The sequence below is a fragment of the Myotis daubentonii genome, chromosome 1, assembly GCF_963259705.1.
Source record: "Myotis daubentonii chromosome 1, mMyoDau2.1, whole genome shotgun sequence".
NCBI classification, from domain to species: domain Eukaryota; kingdom Metazoa; phylum Chordata; class Mammalia; order Chiroptera; family Vespertilionidae; genus Myotis; species Myotis daubentonii.
In genome coordinates, this window is record NC_081840.1 from 58,135,635 (window position 1) to 58,160,355 (window position 24,721).

Below are 24,721 nucleotides of genomic sequence, written 5' to 3' on the forward strand. Positions count from 1 at the left end.
TGGTACTCGGCAATAATTTGGAACAGGAAGACAGGTGTGATGGACACCAGGTGTGGGAATTGGAAGAATGAAGGAATTGGAGGAGGAACCACCACTAAGGAATGAACTGAGATACACGAGGGACTAGAGTGGCCTAGATGGAGCAGCAATTCTCTTAGGGACTAGACTCTTCCTAGTGGAATTTCTTGGGAAAGGAAACTGGTAATGTCCAAGTCTATCTTGTAATTAAAGGGAGCTAACAAGCTCATTTGCAGACCTGGGTCCCATCATTACCCAATCCTCAATCTCTCCTGACCTGTATATAATCTGTCTTTCTCTCAGCCTGGGTAAAGACAGTAGCAGACCATAGTATAGAAACCAACATTAGGGGTAGCAACCAGGATAGTGAGCTAAGGTTGAGAGAATTTTATTTTGCATCTTCAAACTCCGCAACAAACAAAACCACAGAGGTAAAATATTTGTTTCACATTCTAAAATGATCCTATGACTCATGTAATTCCTTTTCCTTGACTGGTCCTTCTCTTTCTGATCACTTCCATCTCATCTCAGGCAAACCTAATCTTTGTTACCCTACTGTGAGTACTGGATGGGTTTCCCATAGGGTGGTGTTTTGAGATTCACCAAGTTAATTTCATTCCTGCTTTGGCTGCTCTGAAATCAGCCACTTTATGCAAAAGTGAATGTAGGTGCTGTATTTATTTTTTTAATTTATTTTTAAAATTCTTTATTGTTGAAAGTATTACACATGTCTTCTTTTTCCTCCATTGACCTCTCCCAGCCAGCCTGCCCGGCACAGGTCCTCACCCCCCTACTGTCTGTGTCCACTGGTTATGCTTATATTCATGCATACAAGTCCTTTGGTCGATATCTTACCTACCCTCCCCACCCTCCCCTGTCTTTTCTTTGTAGTTTGATGGTCTGTTCAATGCTTCTATGTCTCTGGATCTATTTTTCTTCAGCAGTTTATGTTGTTCATTATATTCCACAAATGAATGAGATCATATGATACTTATCTTTCTCTGAATGGCTTGTTTCACTTAGCATAATGCTCTCCGGGTCCATCCATGCTGTTGCAAATGGTAAGAGTTCTTTCTTTTTTACAGCAGCATAGTATTCCATTGTGTAGATGCACCATCGTTTTTCAATCCACTCATCTGCTGATGGGCACTTAGGCTGTTTCCAAATCTTAGCTATTGTAAATTGTGCTGCTATGAACATAGGGGTGCATATATTCTTTCTGATTGGTGTTTCTGATTTCTTGGGCTATATTCCTAGAAGTGGGGTTACTGGGTCAAATGGGAGTTCCATATTTAATTTTTTGAGGAAACTCCATACTGTTTTCCACAGTGGTTGCACCAGTCTGCATTCGCTCCAGCAGTGTACTAAGGTTCCTTTTTTCCCCACATCCTCTCCAGCACTTGTCATTTGTTGATGATAGCCATTTGACAGGTGTCCACTTTCGAAAAGTGTCTATTTCAGTCCTTTGCCCATTTTTTTTATTGGATTGCTTATCTTTTTTTTATTAAGTTGTATGAATTCCCTATAAATTTTGGAGATTAAGCCCTTATTGGAGATAACATTGGCAAATATGTTCTCCCGTGCAGTGGGCTCTCTTGTTGTTTGTTGGTGGTTTCTTTTGCTGTGCAGAAGCTTTTTATTTTGATGTAGTCCCATTTGTTTATTTTCTCCTTAGTTTCCATTGTCCTAGGAGATGTATCAGTAAACATATTGCTATGAGATATGTCTGATACTTTGCTGCCTATGGATTATTCTAAGATTTTTGTGCTTTCCCATATGGTTCAGACAAATACCCCTGCAGCCAGCTCTTTAGGCAGCTTTCACGACCATAGGTTCTCTGCTTATGCTCTGTGGCCAAGGAAAAGAGAAAACAAAAAAATTCTAGGATACCCCATTAACCTCAAAATGATAGCGTTTGAGGTCTGACCTCACTTGCAGGTTCATAATCCTAAGACTGTGACTTCTACTTTCACATCCATTCAGGTCTCTATTTTCCTAGGTCATTGTGTAAGGGAAAGCACAGAGGAAGAGCTAAAACCTTTTGCCTTCAGGCCAAAACCCTTCAATTTTCACTTTGAACAGAATCAATGATTCTGAGCAGAAAACATCTTCCATAACTACCTGCCAGATATTATAATGGGAAGTTAGGCACAGATCCTTTGCATAAATTGGGAATGTTCTGGTTCTTGAGATGGGAAAGAATCTTAGGAGAGCCAGCCTTGTACTCAAATACATAGTAACTAGTACACAATGTCCCTCTAGGCTGTGGGGCTAAGAGAGGTTTGTCTTTTTACTGGATGGGAAAATGAAAGAATACCAAATTATACTGTATCAGGAAAAACCATTGCGCTAACAAGGAAGGAATCTTCTAGGGTGCCTCTTGTTTCTCTGTATTTTCAAAAAGACTCATTTTTTACATCTCGGTTTGATGGCTGTACCTCTGAGAATGTTTGGGACAAGATGATTTTCTATTTGCGATTTCCTTTAGTTTATTCTCATGCAAGGTCCCTATGACCTTGTTAGTGTGGGTGGTGACATTGGTGGTGACAAAGTCAAAGCCACACTTGCACTTGCCAAATAGAATCCTACTGTCTGTTGAAAAGCAACTAGGGGGAAATCATTCATTTGTATTGCAGGACACAGTATGGACTACAGTATGAGTGATTTTCACTGGTGTGGCAGGTTGGACGATGGCCCCCCAAAATGATCATCTAAGTTCTAAACCCTGGTACCTATGAATGTGGCCTTATTTGGAAAAGAGGTCTTTGCAGACATATTTAAGATTCTCAGGGTAAGATCATCCTAGATTTAGGGTGGCCTAAATCTAATGGCAATTGTCCTTAAAAGAGAAAAGAGGAGATTTTAGATACAAGAGAGACCCAGAGGAAAAGCCATGTGAAGATGGAAGCAGCGACTAGAGTTACACAGCTTCAAGCCAAGGAATGCCAACGATCGCTAGCTACCACCAGAAGATAGGAGTGAGGCCTGGCACGGATTCTCCCTCAGAACCTCCAGGAAGAACAACCGTGCCAACACCTCGATTTTGGACTTCTGACCCCAAGAACGGAGAGAATAAATGTCTGTTGTTTTAAGCCACCCAGTCTGTGGTAATTTGTTATGGCAGGTCTAAAAAACTAATATAACTGGTGTGAGGCATATTCTCACAGAAATACCCTGATGAATGATAACAAACGACTCTCAGATTCTGAGATGGCCTCCATTTGGTTGTTTATTCACTCATTTTCTCATTCATTCATTCATCAAATATCTACTATGTACCTGGCTTTAAATATGATTGGGGCTTTTTAGATTCTTTGATACATTCTTATCCACAGTAAGTTTGTTTGCTCCTAACTCTGTAGATGGAGGAAAGTTTACGTAGATATTTTATACTTCTAAAGCTCTGTTATCTTTTGGATTCTTCATAAATGACCTAGACCAGCCGTGGGCAAACTACGGCCCGCGGGCCGGATCTGGCCCGTGGGCCGGATCTGGCCCGTTTGAAATGAATAAAACTAAAAAAAAAAAAGACCGTACCCTTTTATGTAATGATGTTTACTTTGAATTTTTATTAGTTCACACAAACACTCCATCCATGTTTTTGTTCCGGCCCTCCGGTCCAGTTTAAGAACCCATTGTGGCCCTCGAGTCAAAAAGTTTGCCCACCCCTGACCTAGACACTCTGCCTAATGGCTAACAAAGGGCAATGACAAGATGTAAAATATGATTTTTCCATCATTTGAGAATTTCATCTAAGGCCACAGAGTTTAAGACAAAGGGTGATAAAGACTACCACATTGGTAGGAAATGTGCTAAATACATCTTTGCAGGATTTACAAAAAGATAAAACCCTTATCTATCTACATGTAATCAAAATATGAGAAAAGAGGTTGTTAGAAAAGGAGCCACTAAAAGGAATTCATAGAAGCAAAGGCTGTTGAGACTTTTCTTCTTGGGAACACTCCTTACAACTGAGCTAAGTGTACACTGCACAACTACAGGGGGCACCATTCACTCCACACTCATTGGCCATTTATAGGGTTATCACAATTTTCCAGCAGGTGGCAGTAAAGTATCTTGAGGAGTAAGGTCCTTTTTCTAATCCACGCAAGGTCATTGGGCTCCCTTTCCTTCTCCCTGTCACCCTCCCCCAAGCCAGGTACTAGAGTTCGGAGAGAATCTTCATAGATATTGAGATTCACTGCAACAGGAGAGATTAGCTGAATGAATGCTGGTTGAGTTATAGGAACTATAGGCCTGCCCCAGGGTACTTACCATCAGAGCAAAGCCTGGGAATCCTGGGAGAGCCTGAGAAGTGTAGCAGGAGTCTTAGCCCTGATGACTTCTCTTTATAGGGAGGAGCTCGAAGGCAGGAGACTTGCTAGAGCTACCCTGACAGCAAGACAAGGCGAGAGTGGTCATGCTGTACTTCCAACTGGGCATGGCAAGAGTACATGGATTCCTTGGCCAAAGGGAGCCCCATATAAGCTGTCTGAAAGAACCTTCTCCGAGGGAACTGACCACTGAGTGACAGCTCCTACCCTCTGGCCCAAAAGAGGAAATGTGCGCACAGAAGACAGAAAAGGTGAGGGGAGATCACCAAAAGTCACCCAGAGAAAAGATTACCTTTGACACAGAAAGGTGTGTGGAGGCCCACCACAGGTTTGCCACAGAACACATAAACATGCCCCACAAAGGAGAGACATTTGATCACCTGCTATAATAGGAGGTGAAGTATGGTACCTATTTGCTTTGTTTAACAATGGACAGTTAGTTTGATTTTCTGAATTATATAAATCATCCCATTCAATTAAATGCCTTATTGAGTGTAATGTGAATATCCCCTGGGTTGTGGTCATACTGGTCTTAGAAAGCACATTTTTCCTTCACCTGGGAAGGACAGCACAGTTATCCCAAGGTCAGAGGGCTCTAGACACAAAACTGTAATTTAGATAACATGCCTAAGTTTAACCCAGGTTACCTGAGGGCTCTAGATAATGTATTTCTGTCAATTCAGTGACCCCGAGACCCAAAACTATAATTAACATGCTTAATTCTGCTTCTGTAAACTGCTTTTTTCGAGCCAGGTTCCTCATTCCAAACCCTGGGATGTAATCAATACCTTTGTGATTTTTTGCCTATATAACCTTGGAGCTGCGACCATCTTATTGCCATGAGATTTGGGGAATGGCCCCTCATAGTCCCAGATTGCAATAAATGTGACTCTTTAATTCGACTTCTTGAGGCGCCCTTCTGTGATTCGCGGGGTACATTACAACAAAGGCATCTTACAGAAAAGAGAAAACGGTAAATAGCACCAGCCTTCACCTATTTACCTGCCACACACACACACACACACACACACACCACCACCACCACCACCACCACCACCACCACCACCACCTTGAGGAGCCAGAACTGCAAAAGAACAGAAGGAGCAAAAAAGTGTAAAAAATAAACCATGTTCCACCTCCCCGTCCTCAGTGTGGGTTCTCAAGGCACCAAGTAAGCCAAGCATGTCAAACTCAAAGGCTAACAAGGGCCAAATAAACAAGGTTTAAATTTATGTAGCTGCAAAAAAACAAAAGCTTCAATTTTCATAGAAATGTAGGTTTATTTTGATAGAGACATGCTGAATACAAAGGACTGAAATAAATGAGTAATCATTAACATAAAATAATAGAACATTTTAATAAAAATTAATATTTTTTTAGCATTAACTTACCAGACACTGAATAACTGCACAAATTAATAAGCATAACACAAATAAACCTATTTTTCTTGTTCTCCGAAAGTGAAACATTTCCTGTTGCGCACACCAATCAAGTCAGTCCAAGACTAATGACATGGCAATCGGCTGCTAAAATAATTGCTGCTAGTATTAGTGGAGAGAAATGGTGTGCCTGTGCGTAAGGCTTGTAAGGAAAATGAATACAACATTGCTGCAGTCTTTTTGCAAAAGGGTTCAGGAATCTGGAGAAGGGGCTGCGACATAAATGGATACACTAGACAAGAAATATAAATTTGGAAGGCATGGGGAACCAGGTGGATCACTACCCTCTAGTGGAGAATCTCTCTGACTTTTCCGTCCCCTTTGCTTTTATTTACTAGAACATACATTTGCCCTTTAGCAAAGCAAACAAACATATCAAAGGTAAAGTTTGGTAAACAGTAAAAGGTTATCAGGTTAGGGGAATTGCCTTCGGCCACCATTGTCTCGACAGAACAATCAGTGCTTAACCTTTAGCCCTTGCTAAAAGCCCAAGGTCCATCAGCCTTCTGAAGGACTTCTTGCATAATTATGACCTGCTGGTTTTAGCCTCCAGCACAACATGATTATAGTAATCAGTCATTAGTGAGCATTGTATTTTGTTATTAATAATTATGTATAACAGGATATTATAAAAATTAAATTATAAGATTTTTATTAAAATGTTTCTTACATACCATTATATTGGCTGGGCTGCAAAAATATTCATTGTGGGCTGCATGTGGCCTCTGGGGCCATGAGTTTAACATGCTAGAAGTAAGCCCAAGGAATTAGTTCTCATCATATACCCTTTAGTTCTGTGTAAAGAGAACCTAGATTTTTAGAGGCATACCTCAGAGTATTGATTACAACTAACAAGAAAGTTAGTTGTAATCTTTTTGCTGGTGGAGGGTCTTGCCTTCAGTTTGTAAAAAATGCAACATCTATAAAGCACAATAAAGCAGAGCTCAATAATACGAGGTATGCCTGTATTTGGAGTTTCCTCTCTCCCATGCAACTCATGTGCATTAGTGGGAAGCTAAATATACACCTAACAACAACCCACTCTCCAACCCCCGGCATTAGTTTGTAAGCTCTGAAAACTATAAAACATTGTTAAAAGAAATTTTGAAAGGTCTAAATAAACGGAAAGACATCTTGTGTTCATGGATCAGAAGACTTACTATTGTTAAGAGAAAGCAATTCTCAAACTAATCTACAGATTCAACACAGTCCCTATCAAAATCCAATCTGGCTTTTATTTTTGCAGAAATTGACAAGCTAATCCTTAAATAAAAATGTAAGTGACCCAGAATCACCAAAACAATCTTAAAGAAGAACAAAGTTGGAAGACTCACACCCTGATTTCAAAACTTACTACAAAGTTACAGTGGTATTAGACATGTAGATCAATGGAATAGAACTGAAAGTTCAGGGACAAACCCCACACTTAGTCAGTTGATTTTCTACAGTATGCCAAGACAGTTCATTGGAAAGCATAGTCTCTTCAACAAAAGATGTGGTGACAACTCGATATCTACATGCAAATAATTAAATTGGATCCCTTCTTCACACCATAAACAAAAATTAACTGAAGATGACCACAGACATAATATAAGAGCTAAAATTATAAAACTCTTAGAAGAAAACATAGGGGTAAATCTTCATAACCTCAGATTTGGCAACGGTTTCTTAGATATGACACCAAAGTACATGTGACAAAAGAAAAAAAATAGATAAATTGGACTTCATCAGGATTAAAAACCTTTGTGCCTCAAAGGATATCATCAAGAAAGTGAAAAATCAACCCACAAAATGGGAGAAAATATTTTCGGGGAATGATAAAAAATGCTCTAAAACTGACCATGGCAATGGTTGCATAATCTCTGTGAATCCCCCAAAATTGGAGTTTATTTAGATTGGGGTATCAGGATTTAAAAAAACTCAGGTGACCCAAATGTGTAGCAAAGCTAGAGAACTACCAGTCTGAGTTAATCATGGTTAGTTTGCTAGGGTTTAGTTTAGGCATGGGCATATGTGCAACTCTGGCCAACAAGATGTAAGAAGTTTTTCTGGGGTTTCTAGGACAGCTTTTTAGCAAGAGTTATAGGAAAGGAAACCTCTTCTTCTGAACATTGTGTCTGGAATTGCAGCAGCTGTCTTACAGCCATGAAAAGCATTAGTCCAAGGGAAAAGCTGACACACTAAGGATTCCAGAGAAGAAATATGTCAAAGAACTTGGGACCTCAGCGACTCAGGTGAGCTGCTGAGTGAAGCAACCCTTGAGTCACCTGAATTATGGACTTCTTATAATGTGAGATAAATTTCTTTACTTTTTAAATCTTTTTGAGTTGGATTTTCTGGTATTTGCAGACCAAAGTATCCTCACATACTGAGATACAGTTAAGGAGCAAGTGAAGAAGACCAGCCTACAAAAGAGAATGAGAAGAAATGGACAAAAAAGTAAGGGGAAAAAACAGAGGATACCTATATATATATATATAAGCCTAAGTGACCGTTACAACCTGTCAACAGAACAAAGTCCTATGACATGCACTGACCACCAGGGGCAGACGCTCAATGTAGGAGCTGCCCCCTGGTGGTCAGTGCACTCCCACAACCAACCTTCCATGGCTGGCCAACCTCCTGTGGTCCCTCCCCCCCAGCTGACCGGTCCCCATCGGCCCTGATCACCAGCCAGGCCAAGGGACCCCACCTGTGCACGAATTTGTGCACCAGGCCTCTAGTAGTATCATAAAAGGCCAAAACAAATAACAGTTTAAAAAGGAAGGGATACTCATCAGTGAAAAATGTTTCATAGCAGTTAAGATAAGGCTGAGAGTGCTGTGAAATATAATTCTTTTTGGCTTCTATCCAGCTGCAACAGTACTCTGGCATGGATGACCCCTGCACATAGACCTACATCATCCAATCCGTATCTTTGGAAAATAGTCTGGCAGTTCCTCACCAGTGTCTCTTTAAGTTCAAATAAATTAGAATTTAATAAAATTTAAAATGTACATTCTCAGATTTCAATTGCTCAACAGTCACAGTACTGGGCTGATATAAAACATTTCCGTCATCACAGAAAGTTTTATTGGACAACATTTACCTAAACAATTTGAAGCCTCTGTCTCCTCAGCATTTTGAATCCCAAGGTCAAATCTGTTATCCCTTTTATCCATGTTTCTCTCTCCAAAGCCTTATCTTTGTTTTGTTTTTGTTTTTTTGTGTTTTTTTTAATATATATTTTATTGATTTTTTTACAGAGAGGAAGGGAGAGGGATAGAAAATTAGAAACATCGATGAGAGAGAAACATCGATCAGCTGCCTCCTGCACACGCCCTACTGGGTATATGCACGCAACCAAGGTACATGCCCTTGACTGGAATCGAACCTGGGACCCTTGAGTCCGCAGGCCGACACTCTATCCATTGAGCCAAACCAGTTAGGGCTAAAGCCTTATCTTTGGGTAGCAGCTACTGTTCTATATCCTCCTAGTTTTCCACAGATAAACATAGGTATAGACACTTATTCTTTCTTTCTGTGTCAGATGCTTCCATTTGTCCTTCAGATCCACTCTCCACGTTTTTCTATGCTGTTCTGTACCCCAGGAGGCTGATCCATGGCTTCCTTCCTTCTCATTTGTGGTTGGGTTTGGCCAGTGGGGAGCACTAGCAGAGGTCAGAGGAGGAAGGAGAGACATCGGGACGTGTATGCGCTGGCCTGCTCCATCGGGACAGTTTCAGGAAAACTGAGATGGTTGATTACCCTCCCTTTAAGTATCCTTTAATTTGATATTTATCCACAGGCTAGTCTTTAAAAATTCATGGATACAATGACTTATCTCTCCTTTACTAAGCTACCTGTGTAAGGTTGGCGCCTCCCTACCTATTTTGATTTTATCTTGGGAGCTATTGGTTTCTGTCAGATTTTTTCCACCTACTTGCACTCAGTGCCTTTGTTTCTGGCTGTATGTTTGCATTCATACCCCATGGTATTTTCTTTCCAGAGTGGGAAGAAGTCATACACAGTCTCTGTCTGGAGATATAAACCATGTAACATTTAAAGATGTTTCCTTAAGTCTATAGTGTTTGTGGAAGTAAAATCTAGGTTATTTTCTTGCTACTGCCTGCCTTGGGATCTTTGGGTAACCATTCACTCAGGGCAATCAGAAAGCTTCTCCTGAAAGTTTCTCCTTTATTTGTGGTGTAAAGAGAATACCAAATTTGCTTTAAGGGTTTCTTAAAGTGACTTCAGCCCACTTAAGCTGTATCTTTCAGGTGTTGGTTCCTGGTTAAAAGATTAATATTCTCTAAATGGATGCCATATTAGCTACAGGCCATTCTGAAGTTCAGAGTATAGTTTTGGGCCCAGGGTCTAAGACCCCAGAACTACAAGCAGAAGCTGAAATGAAATGAGTTACTGCTTTAGCCCTGCAGGCAAACATGGGGTTAACACTATATTGACCAAAAGCAGTCAAAATGACTGCATTGTGAAAGAATAATATCGGAGCACTCTTCACTTATGTTCCTTAGCTTTTCCAATAACTCACTTCTATTCGACATTTCTTTCATGAATTTAGGGTGCAAAAGAAATAAAATAAACAACTTATTAGAACAAGTATCACTGCATAAAGATTCGAATAACAAGTACTAGTTTAGCTTATTGAGCAACTGCAACTTATCAAGTATCGACAATTTATCATGTACTTGTATGTTATCATGTGACGGTAATCGAAAAAAAATGAAAACTGTTATTTCAATACAGAGCCGAACTGTTATTACTCAATTCAATAATAAGAGTCATTTGCCCTGACTGGTTTGGCTCAGTGGATAGAGCGTCGGCCTGCGGACTCAAGAGTCATTTGATTATTTAAAAGTTCCCAAGCAGTCAAAATGACTGCTTTTGGGCAATATAGGTATTATATATATATATATATATATATATATATATATATATACCGGAAATGAAGGAGGGGGAGGTAACTACAATTATTAATAAATGCATTTATATGTTGTACAAAAAGTCACAAAATTCTAAGACATTGTGTCCCTATATACATAATTGTTTTTCTAATTGAAATTAAAAAGCAGTCAAAATGACTTCCTTGGGCAATCTAGTGTTAAACAGGACTTGTGGAGGGCCTAGGAATGACAAGTGCTCCCTTCCCTGGAAAGATTGCCCACCACTTGGCTATTGTCTACCCGAAAGAAAAGTCACACTACTTTAAGGAATTTCCCTTATGCAGAAAATCTTGATTTTCCCACTCTGTAATGGGTCTCCTCCACCCACAGCCTCCAATTCCCAGAAAAGAGGCCTTGGTTTTGTTTCCTGTCTCTCCTGTTTGCTGACTGCTGAACCTTCTACAACCTATCAGGCCAGTTATCAACAAACATCTCGTTCATAATCCTTCTGCTGGGGCAGACTTGCAGGAAAGGGGGGAAATGTTTCTTCCCAGAAACTTAATAAAGCTTCAATTCACTCACAATCCAGGTTGCCCTTCCACTCGGTGATTCTTAACGGTGATTGCACATTAGGATCACCTGAGAAGCTTTCCCCTTCCAGACAGGTGAGTCAGACTGCCTGTGGTTTGAGGCCCAGGGGCAATTATTTTTTAAAGCTCTCCTAGTGATGGCAATGTACACACAGGGTTAAGAATCCCAGCCTTACATTTTAAGAATGTAAGTGCATAGGCATACTATCTCTACTGCATAGGCAGAAGTCATTGATCAACCTAGAAGCACATGGAGAATCTTTCATTCTCTTTGTTGCTTACCGTATAAAAAAAAACTACCCACACCAGCACTGCTCCCCATGACGCCAGGTGGCTGACAGGGCACATTCCTGACAACCATGACCCCGAGGTCCCCGGTGAATCATGGCACGGGTTTTTTTCAGTTAGTCCTATTCTCCTTCCACATGCGGCAGCGGAGCAGCTGTCTCCGCTGTAATGAGCCGTGGACTGTGAGACCGAAGACGTGGATTCTAACCTCACTCTCCCCCTAAGTAGTTGTGAGGCGTGAGTCAGGTCATGTAATACCTCTGAGACTTTATAAAATGGGATAATTTAACCGTCTCGCCTATCTACTTCACAGACTTGTGTGAAGAGCAAATGAAATGTGAAAGCAGTCATAAACCATAAATTGCCATTTCGAGATAACAACATGACCATATACTTGGGACAGAGCAGAGCCCTTCCTCCCTTATTTTGTCTAAGGCAGTTTCCCCTTTCGTCTCAAGGAATGGCAGGTAGAAAAGCAAGTGAAGAAAGAGGCATGTGTACAAGAATGCATTTTTGCAATGTTTACAAAGGAATACCATGTACATATTGGAAAAAAAATATGAGATGGGTCTATATAACACACACAGGATGATGCTAATGATATATTGTTAGGTGAAAAACGGAATTGCAGCACATGTGCAGGGTATGACCTAATTTTTAAAATGATGTAAGAACATGTTTGTTAGTGCATGGAAACTCTAAAAGGATACATTCCAGCCGGTTAACACCAGGATTGATTGGGAAGGAGACTTTAATTTTTCCTTTGTACATTTCTGTAATATTTGAATAGTTTTATAATGAGCATATATCATTTCCATAATTTTAAATATATACTAAAATGCAAATTGAGGAGAAAGAGAGGCCATGAGGATATTATAGCCCAAGGTTAGTAAAGAGTCAGAGAAAATGTAATTGTCTTAGAGTTGTTCTGATGCCTGGGCTCAGACAAAGCCTGCTCCAAGGTGAAGAAGAGTCCCAAAATGTGCATTCCTCACAGTCTGTTATCAACAACTTTAAGAATCCACAGAAAAGGCAAGAGGCGGCAGGAGGCTGAAAATAGTCAAAGGTTCTGATTTTTAAACAGGAAAACAGTATTGCTTCTGGAAACTGCAAACTACAAAGTCTGAGCCTGATCAAGAAAAGTCTAGAGTGGATTGTTAAGTAGTTGGTTTGTGAACACAGCCATGGTGATCACCAGCGGCTGACAGGGATTCCCTAAAACAAATCACAACAAAATCACCTATTTTCTTTCGGTAGGGCAGCTAGGTCAGTAGATCAGGGGAATATCACAGACTTAGTGTGTATTGTCTTTTTTTAAGTTATATTATGACATTGAATATATATTTTTAAAACATTTTTAAATTGATTTTTTTTTTAGAGAGAGAGAGAGAAAGGGAGAGGGAGAGAGAGAAAAAAACATTTATATGAGAGTGGCTGCCTCCTGCACACTCACTGCTGGGGATCGAGCCCACAACCCAGGCATGTGCCCTGACCAGAATGGAATTGAACCTGCAACCTTTCAGTGCACAGGATGACACTAATCCAACTGAGCCACACTGATCAGGGCAGACTGTATCTTGATTTCAGCAAAGCCTTTCCCAAAGTCTTTCACAAATCTCTTTTAAAAATATGTGAAATGTAAGTTATTAAGTGATTCATGGCTAATTAAATATCATATCAATGTATGTGGTCTTCAGCCCTGTTCCCTTTTATATTCTTATCAACAGCCTAGATATAGACATTGAAGGCAGCCTTACCAAGTTCTCAGATGGCACAAGGGTGGAAGGACTAGACACTAGCTAAGCACAGAGTCTATATTCAAGATATTCTTAGTTTAATGGAATGTCAAGCTGAAATCAGCAAAGGAACTAATGGGTTATACTAGGATGAGAAATGTCAGTTTCATGTAAGAAAGAGTTCTTAACTACAGTTGTCCAACAATGGATTATGCAATAGATTATCAGTCAAAAGAAAATTGGAGGGGTAGGAGATTGGTCCATCAAATGTTCTTGTAAGTGCAAAATTACTTGATTCCAACTATAAAATTAATAACAGACGCTAAGTACTAACAGATTTCAAAGATAGTAAAAGACTATTTTAGGGCATAATATTTATTTTCATAGAGAAAACAAGTCCTGAGCGGAACCTTGAAGAATCAGTAAATGGATATTGATGCACTAAGGAGAGTAGGTCATTCCAGGATGTCATAAAGCATAGAAGCAAGACTAACATGGCATTTCCCAGAGTCAGGAGGTGACTGACCTGGCTGTGGTGTTAGTAAGAAGATAAGGCCACAACCAGATCATGCAGGATTCAAAACCAGGAAAGAAGTTCACACTCTGTACAACAGAGAAGTGATCAATCAGGCTCCGCTTGCAAGCATCAGAAACCAACTCTGACAAACTTCAAGAGAGGAGTTTATTGGAAAGATATCAGAACCAATAGGGAGCCTGGAGAATCAGGTTTGGAAGCATTAGAAAGCAAGGTGGCCTCCAAGAGCTAAAAAGCAGGAACCAGAAGAGTGGTCTTGAAGCAGGCCAGAGCACCATGCTAGGATGAATGAATATCAACAATGTTTGATCTCTTTATCACACTGCTGAGGATTCAAATAGAGGGACAGAGTGTCCCAAAGCCCTAGCTTGGGTCACATGTCCTTCTCATAGCTAAAGAAGATGAGTACTGGATTAACAGTTTTTCCAAACTATATACAATAGGAAGAGAGAATTCCCCAAAAGGGAATGAAGTGTGAAGGAGAAATAAATGCTGAGCATCCAAAAGCAACAAAAGCTCACTATTGGCACCACTGTAGGTTCTGAGCAAGGTAGCAACATGATGAAAATGTGCTATAGGGAGATTTGGCAATTTGCAAATGGACTAGACTCTAGTCACTAGAGGAATGAAAATCTAAAGATGATGGTAGGTAGAGGGGGGATAGGTAGAGCACAGAGGATTTTCAAAGCATGATACTATAATGATGGACACATGTCATCATACATTCATCCAGTCCTTTCTAGAAAATAAAATGTATTTCATGAAGAATGAAACCTAATGTAAACTATGGAGTTTGGTTTCTGATGATGTGTCAATGTAGGCTCACCAATTGTACCAAATATACCACTTTGGTAAGAGAGGTTGATAATGGGGGAGGCTATGGTTGTGTGGGGGCAAAGATATATGTAAAATCTATCTCTTCCTCTCAAACTGCTGTTAACCTAGAACTGCTCTTTAACAAGTGCTATTTGTTTGTTTGTTTTGTTTTAAAAATCTAAAGGCAGATGGTAAGTTCTCTAGGTTTAGAGGGTGGCAATGAAAACAAAACAGCAATGATGTTCAGTGTAAAAATAGTAAGTCTGTATAACTGCCTAGATGCTAAAGAAATGGAAGGAAATATTATTATAATGCTACTCTTAGAGACGGAAGGAATGATGGTGGTAGAAGTAAGAGAGCAGTGTCTAGGTTGGAGGTGAAAATAATGCTCACAGTGTTGAGTTTAGCTGATGGTGAGAATGTGCAGTAAGAAATAGTCCAAGAGGACTTGGTTGGAAGTAGAGATGTAGGAGGATTTATCATAGAGAAGAAAATTGAAATCAGATCAGGCTCTCTCAGAGAGTATGTAAAATAGTGAGCAGAAATGGTGAAAAACCCCTCCAGGATTGTGGGGGGGGGGAGAGAGAGACACCCCCACACCCCCAAAAGAGAAATCAGGAGAGGTTTGGGGAATTTAGAATGAGCTCTTATGCATTGTGAACTTTTAGTCATAAGCAGTATTACATGTTTTTCATTTTTATCCCTGATCCCCTTTTCTCCCTCTACTCAAGACACCCACTCTGATTATCCTCAAATATGTATATACTAGAGGCCAGGTGTGCACTGGTGGGGTCCCTCAGCCTGGTCTGAGCCCTTTCACAATCTGGGGGACCCCTTAAAAGATGTCGGACAGCCAGTTTTGGCCCAATCCCCACAGGCCAGGCTGAGGGAACCCACTGGTGCACGAATTCGTGCACCAAGCTGATTTTGGCCCAATCCCCACAGGCCAGGGCCTCTAGTATGCATATAAGATCTTTGGTTAATCTCTTCCCGCCCTTCCCCTTTCCCCTTTCCTTCTGAGATTCATCAGTCTGTTCCATGTTTCCATGCCTGTGCATTGAGCATCTGCCCCTGGTGGTCAGTGTGTGCCATAGCTAACAAACGGTTGGAACAGTTGAATGGTTGAACAGTCAAACGGTCACTTAGGCTTTTATTTATATAGATTTCTGTAAAATGTGTGGGGTTTGGTGGAGTTTGTATGTTTGAATGTGAATGAATGGCATTATGCTGTAGCTCTCACTGTGTGATTTTTTCCACTTACCACATCATGTCCACGTACATATGAGAAAGCCGAAATGCTCTTTAGAAACTGCTGCACTGTCCACATTTCCACCAGCAGATCATGAGAGTTCCCATTGCTATCATTTTCACCAATACTTGGTAATCTCATTTTTGCCAATGTGATGGATATAAAGTTGCATCTTATTGATTGAGGTTAATTTTTTTTTCTAATGAGTATGAATACCTCCTCAGATTTCAGGTTTCTCCTTCAATAAACTGCTTGAGTGTATCATTTTCTCATGTTGTTCTAATAAGTGTCCATTTGTTTTTTGATTTTCAGGAGTATCATTTATGTTCTAGAGTTGTGTAGTCCAATACAGTAGTCACTAGCTACTAACTGCTAACTAGTCAGACAGGAGCTACCGAGTACGTGAAATATGGCTAGCCTAAACTGACATGTACTGTAAGTGTAAAATACACACCCAATTTCAAAGACTCAGTACAAAAACCATGTAAAATATTAATAATTTTATATTGATTATATGTTGAAATGATAGTATTTTAGATGTGTTGTGTCAAATATATTGTTAAAATTCATTTTACCCGTTTATTTTTATCTTTTATAATGTGGCTACTAGAAAACTTTAAATTATTTATGTGGCTTATATTTGTGGCTCACATTATATTACTATTGGACATGCTGTTCAAGATATTAATTCTTAGTTAGTTTTAGACATTGAAAATACCTCCTCTCACTCTGTCCTCCATCTTAAGTTTGCTGATGGTGTCAAATTCACTCATTTGTCACCAGGCCATCACATCACACAACTCTGGGGAAGGCATTCACATCAAGATCTATGTAGCCCTAGCTGGTTTGGCTCAGTGAATAGAGCATCAGCCTGCGGACTGAAGGGTCCCAAGTTTGATTCTGGTCAAGGGCACATGCCCTGGTTGCAAGCTCGATCCCCAGTAGGGGGCTTGCAGGAGGCAGTTAATCAATGATTCTCTCTCATCATTGATGTTTCTATCACTTTCTTCCCTCACCCTTCCTCTCTGAAATCAATAAAAATATATTAAAAAGAAATCTATGTAAATGCCCTCCGCCCTCACCCCCAGAGTTGTGCAGTGTATGACATATGCAGCCATACACAGCTCTGACTCTTTGCCTTGTGGACTGCACTTTGTGTATCTTGTTTAAGAAACCCTTCCCCACAACAAGATCACAATAATATTTTCCTTGTATTATTTTTATAATTAAAAATGAAAAACAGGATGGTGTTGTATCATAAAGAAGCCATAAAAGAGAGTGGTTTATAATGCCAAAAGGTGCAGATTTTAGGCAAAAAGGGAGAAATGAGAGGAAATCATTTATATTGGGTTTTATGACTTTGACTACAATTTTATCTTTCTAATTGTTTTTTGGTTAGACAGATGTTAAAATTTACATTTCAAAGAGCATGTTAACAGATGGTGGGGAAGGCAGGCCACAAGCATGCTGAATGACAGGTTGGCTCCAGTTTATAGTCTAAATAGCTGTTGAAGTTAATTCCCACAATATGTAAAGAACTTTGATATGGATCATAAAGAACTGGCAGTAATTGCAAAGATCATAAGACAATGTTCAGATTATACTTATATCATTCTCTAAAACATTATATTTTTGGCACATCACTTGCTTACTCTGGAAAGTCAACTTTCAGATCAAGTTCAAACTGCTCAACTCTGTCAGTAGAGACAACTATAAACTGGCCCCATGCACTTCCCACATCTCATCTCCCCAGCAGATTGTAGATTTCCCATAGATAGCTACCAGGTCTTACTTACACTCATACCTCCTCATCAACATCCTGGGAGATGTCATGGTTAAAAATTGCAGCATCATGAACTGTTTCTTAAGTCAACTAAAATTTTCTAAATTATTTGAGTAAATGCTCTGTGCTTAGCCTGAAATGACTAACGTTCATTTGAGCAACTGTTTTCACCTTGAAGTAACCACCTGACCTCATACGAAGAAAAATTATAATGGAAGACGCAAGTAGAAAATAACATGTTCAAAATGAGATATCAAATGATAAGGTATTTAAAAGTTGAGGTCAACCTCAGAACTGCTAATATACCCATCACAACCACAGAAATACAGGCTTACAGTAATAAGTATTGTAGTCTTCTTCAAACCCTTTAATTTAAGAAAGAAGTTGAAAGGTTACAAAAAGTCGAAGGCAATGAGGATAGACTCACCTCAGACAAAATTTAGGATGTTTGGAGATTGAAGTCATTTATTCTTGATTAATACTGGGAATTCCATCTCACTTCAGGTATTAACACTTACAGGAATTTATAACAGGTAAGTCCAAATTAAAAGCTGACCTCTCTTTTTACTCAGCCCTAGCTGTAGGCTTAATTATGACTGTGTGAATATATAATTTTCATTTTTAAGAGTTTGTGATACTTGTGGTACAAGTCTGGGCATAATGTTAAGAAAACCAAACATTTTTTACCTGTCTTATGACAGTTATAACTTCAGTGTCTACTGGAAGCATTTGCAGAGGCAAGAATTTGTCTTTCAGCATTGTATTTGACATGAAATAGAAATGTGTTTCCCAAGGCTAAACTGATAATTGTACACTTTTTAAAATGTAGCTGTGATTTTTCCTAAATTCAGTGTCTTTCCATGTCTCACTCCTGGATTCATTCTCCTTGCTGATGTACATTCTTTGGTAGTTCTTTCATAATATATCTATGGATAATAAATTCTCTTAGTATTTGCATACCTGAAAAAGTATTTTGCCCATACTCTTCAATTATAATTAATCAGCTATGTGTACTTTTGGGTCTGCACAAAGTTCATCAAAATTTTCTCAATGAGCGCAGCCAGCATGGCTCAGAGGTTGAGCATTGATTGACCAGGAGGTCATGGTTCAATTCCTGGTCAGGGCACATGGCCTGGTTGTGGGCTCAATCCCCAGTGTGGGGTGTGTAAGAGGCAGCCAATCAATGATTATCTCTCATCCTTGATGTTCTCTCCCCCTGCCCCTCCCTCCTCTTTCTCCTTTCCTCTCTGAAATCAGTAAAAGTATTTTAAAAAAATTTTCTCAGTGATATTTGATAGACATCATGAAATTCAAACTAAGAAAGCTTTGAGGTACAATTGTATGTATAAAATTAACAGAAAAAATAATACATGGGAGTATAGTGAAATCCATATTTAAATCTTGCTGATAAATCCCTTCAATCCTTTTGGAAAGTAACATGGCAACATAGGTAGCAAAACTCATAATGTTTATTTCTGAAATCTAAAGTAAGTCTACTTTGGGGAGTTTAGGCTATAATTAGAAATAATTTAGGAAAAAATTTTACAGAAGATTAAAGCTATGTGCATGAAGTTGTTCATATATAATAGTGAAAAATCAGAAGCAAGTTAAATGTTTTTGTAAGTTATACTCTTAAGTTTCCAACCACAATTATAATGGTGTTTTATTGAGACATAATAGCATGGCTTATAAGGATGACATAATTCCAGAACTACAAAGCCTTAAGGTATAAGACATTAAGTTGTATTGTCATCACCAAAGCAACATTAAGCTTTCCATTCCAATTTGTACTCTGCCTTTAAGGAAACTGGAATACTCTAACTCTGCTTCTACTACTAATATTACCGAACTATTTCTCTTATGTCTCAAGTTCAAATGCCCTCAAAAAGAGCATCTGATTGTTTTGGACATTCACTATGCCATATTGGGGGTCTTTGTTGGGCAGAGCTTTTACACAGACTTTTACATAAACCTCTAACCAGAGTCCAATGTCCACAGCTGTGGTACAGTTAGTAGTAAGAGTAAGGAGAGCAAGGCTGTATGATACATTTTTCTTTAATCTTGAGGTTGCATTATTTTTGTAACCTAAAAAATAAAACTTTCTTAATGAACATTACTTAGTTATACACTTAATACAAGTTGCCCTTAATTGTCCTTTTTAAAAAACAAAAACATGACTATACTCTGTTCAGCATAATTCATATTTGCAGAGAGATTTCTGAAATTAGGAAAAGTCATAGCCCAGCAGAGAGATATTTCTGGGTTTCCATTCATTCATTTCTCATTTCATGGGTCATAATAAATCTGTTCCTAACATTAATCTTCAAACCTAGCTATAGAAAATGATAACACTTATCACATAGGCAGAAAGGATGCTGAGAGAGACTTACCTATACTATATCAGAGAAAAACATATCTAGAAAAGGTCTGTCCATGTTATGCATAAGAAGAATGAAAAGAAAAGAAAAACATTAAGCATAAACAAAATAACACAGAGAGCAACTATGCAAACATAGTTAGCAAAGGAAACAGTAATGTGGGAAGGACCATGGCAGGGCCAAATGCATTCTGGAAAATATAACACGGAGAATAGAAAAAATGCAAGAGTTCTTTGTGCTAGCATGTTTTTTATAAAATAAGAATTTATTACATAGAACAGACTGCGGAACCTCAGAGGGAAGGTGGAGGAAGGTGGGTAGAGGGAGCACAAACATATCTAGAACCACTGCCCACTCCTTCCCTTTGAAAAGCGTTCTCTCTATTTTTTCCTGTTCCTTTGTTCTTTCTAGAAAGAACTTTTCGAAACGTTTCTTCTGGTCCTTGGAGTTTGGGGTGTTGGAAAGCAGAGGTATTTAGCATTTCATGGATATCACTCCTTAAATTCTTGGGTGGACAGGATGGTACTGGGACTGTCTCCTAAGGTTGCCCAATGTTGCACTACTAGTGAAGGATTGGCACTGGCCAATAGTTCATCAATAATGGTGAACTATTGATTTTTCTGACAGCCCCCAGATCACCTGAAGATACATTGATCACTCATGGTCTGAGGATCACTATTTCAGAACTTTTGAAATTAGCTATAGCTCACCTTTGAGGGCAAGGATTCCAATATGTTCACTGCTGAATCCCAACACCTAGAATTGTGTTTGGAACATAGTGCAGAATAAATATTGTTCCTCATTTTTATTATTTTTAATAGTAGAATTTAACTTTCACATTCTAGTTTAGTTTAAGAGCTCCTTGAAAACTAGGGCTTTAAGAAAGCTATCTTACAGAAAACTCATCATTCTTTATATTATATATCAAATCCATGAGCTACTCTGTGAATGTTTGTTAATTATTGGACAAAATCTAAGGAAAATAAAAAACATTTCACTACTATGAAAAATGTAATCTAAAAGTTTTAGCAGGAAATAAGCAATGTTAAAAATTTTGACACAGGAAAACTATAAGACAGTTTCTCAAAAAATTTTAAATATAGAATTACTATGGGGTCCAGGAATTCCACTTCTGGGTATATATCCAAAAGAATTGAAAACAGAGACATGAGCAGACATTTGTAGGTCAATGTTCATAACAGCATTGTTCACAATAGTCAAAAGGTGAAAGCAACCTAAATGTCTACCAACAGATGAATAGATAAAAAACGTGATATATACATGCAATGAAATGAAATATTATTCAGCTTTAAAAAGTAATGAAATTCTGACACCTGCTATATGATATTGATCAACCTTGAAGACACTGTGCTAAGTGACTAAGCCAGTCACAAAAAGACAAATACTGTATGATTCCACTTCCATGAGAAATAGTCAAATTTATAGAGACAGAAAGTAGAATGGTGGCTTCCAGAGGCTTGGGGCAAGGTGGAATGGGGAGTTATAGTTTAATGAGTACAAATTTTCAGTTTGCAAAGATGAGGAAGTTCTGGAGTTGGATGGTGCTAATGGTTCACAATAATGTAAATGTATTTAATACCACTAACCTGTACACTTAAAATGGTTAAAATGGTAACTTTTGTTATATATATTTTACCACAATAATCATTGAAAAAAAATGTTAACAAAAACTCAAAGAATATTGGCCATTAGAAAATATCACATCTAATATTGTTTTAGCTTTGAATGAGTATAACCCATTTTGCCAGTTCAGTAGTCTCAAAGTGTGGTCCAGGGACCCTTTACAGAGAGTTCATGAAGTCAAATTATTTTCATATTAATAACTAAGATGTCATTTGCCTTTTTGAAAACAATTCATTCGCTTATGAGTGAATATTGGACTCCTGCAGAGGTCACAGGGTGTGCATTATCATAAAAGACTGAATGCAGGAGCAGGTCTGAAAATTCAGCTGTCTTCTATTAGACCAGACACTAAGGAGGCTTTTTTTAAAATTTTGTTTTATTTTATTTTATAAATATATTTTTATTGATTTCAGAGAGGAAGGGAGAGGGAGAGATAAAAACATCAATGATGAGAGAAAATCATTGATTGGCTGCACGCCCCCCACTGGGTATTGAGCCGGCAACCTGAGCATGCGCCTTTGACTGGCATCGATCCCCTGACCCTTCAGTCCATAGGCCAGTGTTCTATCCACTGAGCCAAACCAGACAGGCTTGTTTTGTTTGTTTGTTTGTTTGTTGTGGGGTTTTGGTGTTTTTTTGTTTTGTTTTTTTTTGGTAATCCTCACCTGAGGACATTTTTCCATTGATTTTTTTGGGGGTGGGTGGGGGGAGAGTGGAAGAGAGAGGGAAAGACAGAGAGAAACACATGGATTGGTTTCCTCCTGCACCAACCCCAACCAGGGCCTAGGCCTGGGAGGAGCCTGGGCCCTTGACCGGAATCGAACCTGGAACCCTTTGGTCCACAGGCCAATGCTCTCTCCACTGAGCCAAACTGGCTAAGTCAAGAGGGTTTTTAAAATGTGAAACAGCCCAGCTGGCTTAGCTAGTGGTTGAGCATTGACCTATGAACCAAGAGATCACAGTTTAATTCCCAGCGGGGGCACATCCCAAGGATGGGGCGTGCAGGAGGCATCCAATCAATGATTCTCTCATCATTGATGTTTCCATCTCTCTATCCCTTTCCCTTCCTTTGTAAAATCAATAAAAATATATGTTAAAAAATAAAATGTGAAACAACGCCTTCTGAAATTTTTTGTTTTGGAAAATATAGTTTCCATTATTTTCATGAAATGTGTTATTTATGATAACATGTAATGGAGTTATTATTTTATTTTATTTAATTTATTTTTTAAAATATATTTTATTGATTTTTCACAGAGAGGAAGGGAGAGAGATAGAAAGTTAGAAACATCGATGAGAGAGAAACATCGATCAGCTGCCTCCTGCACATCTCCCACCGGGGATGTGCCCGCAACCCAGGTACATGCACTTGACCGGAATCGAACCTGGGACCTTTCAGTCCGCAGGCCGACGCTCTATCCACTGAGCCAAACCGGTTTCGGCTAGAGTTATTATTTTAAATGAATTAATAAATATTGTTTAAATTTCTCCACTTTAATTTCTAATGTGGAAAATAGTGGCTGATAAAATCCTCATATACAAGTTCTTTAGGGTCCTCAATATTTTTTAAGAGTACCAATATAAAGATCCTGAGATCTAAAAGTTTGAGAATTACTGGTCTAGTTTTATAGGGTGATCAAATGAGACCCATTAAGATGCTAGAACGGACATTTCTATCCTAAAATTCTACTCATTCCCTCAAGGATTAGCCAACTTCTAAAATCAGATAACCCCAAATTGTCTGTGAATGCAAACAGTTGTGTCAAGTGTGGGTTAAGTAATACTTGCTGATAAATAATTTTGAATCTGCACACTTCTGGGCCTGACTTCATTGCTACTGGATCAAAATTCATGCCTGCACATAGAGGGTGATAATTGAATATCCCAACACAAATTAGGGGTTTGGAGGAAATATACTCTTTAATTGTGCGCCTTATCTATTCTGCGGTCACTTAAATATAACCCACTAACTACAGAGTTCTTAGTCTACTTAGACATGCAATTTAAAATCCATTATCCAGCAGTATAATTCGCAAAGACTGTATAAAGACTAGTTATGCAATAGTGACATCAGAAATATAGTCATAGTTTATGATGGGTCACTCAGCCTTCTCTTTAGTCTGTATAACCATGTGTTGCTGTCTGAAAGATTCCTAAGAAAGTTGCTACTGGTAAGTGCTGACTGAAATGAAAAGTCTTAATTTTTTTCCTTTGCAGGAAATCGGGTCTTATCAAATCACTTCTTAATATAGTGGTTAAAAACATAAACTTGGGAGGTAGACAGACTGCACTCCAATCTCATCACAGATACTTTGCAGCTATGTGACCCCCTTAAATCTCAGTTTATCAGTAAAATAGAGACACGAATGTCTTTACTCAATGGATTAAATGACAATTAAATTAAGTGATAGATAAAAAGCAACTAACTCAGTTCTAGATCCATACTAAGCATCTGATCAATATTAGCTACTATTTCAAATACTATTATTGGCCTCTACTATATTATTGAGCTAGTACTAAATAAAAGTGAGAGAAACCAAAGGCCTTCTTGTTATCATTTTTCCTCTCTCCTTAGGAAATGCAGAGACTGACAACACTAAGAACTATAGAAAGGGGAAGATGGGCGCTCTTCTGTCTGTCCTCTAAAAGCAAAGGACAGCCTGGCCAGCCTGGCACAGTGGTTGAGCATCAACCTATGAACCAGGAGGTCAGGGTTCAATTCCTGGTCAGGGCACATGCCCGGGTTGCAGGCTTGATCCCCAGTGTGGGGCGTGCAGGATGCAGCCAATCAATGATTCTCTCTCATCATTGATGTTTCTATATCTCTCTCCCTCTTCCTTTCTCTCTAAAATCAATAAAACTATATTTAAAAAATAAACGCAAAGGAAAGCCAGAGATGAGGATTAAGACAAGCCATGTCTTTTGTAGCCCCATTTCATCAATCCTAACATTTATTTCACATTATAACACTGCTGCAATTGGATATGTCTTACAATTGATGGCATCGCAATAAAACAGGCAGGGTTTT

The 24,721-nt window shown here is 38.9% G+C and overlaps 1 long non-coding RNA gene across 1 annotated transcript in view; it reads right to left on the minus strand.

The window, feature by feature from the left end:
* Positions 1–19,305: 19,305 nt before the first annotated feature.
* LOC132219093 (uncharacterized) overlaps positions 19,306–24,721 on the minus strand; it is a 37,310-nt gene continuing 31,894 nt past the window's right edge. Inside the window, exon 3 of the long non-coding RNA XR_009449377.1 lies at positions 19,306–19,756. This is a non-coding gene — a long non-coding RNA (uncharacterized LOC132219093). The remainder of the gene's footprint in view (positions 19,757–24,721) is intronic.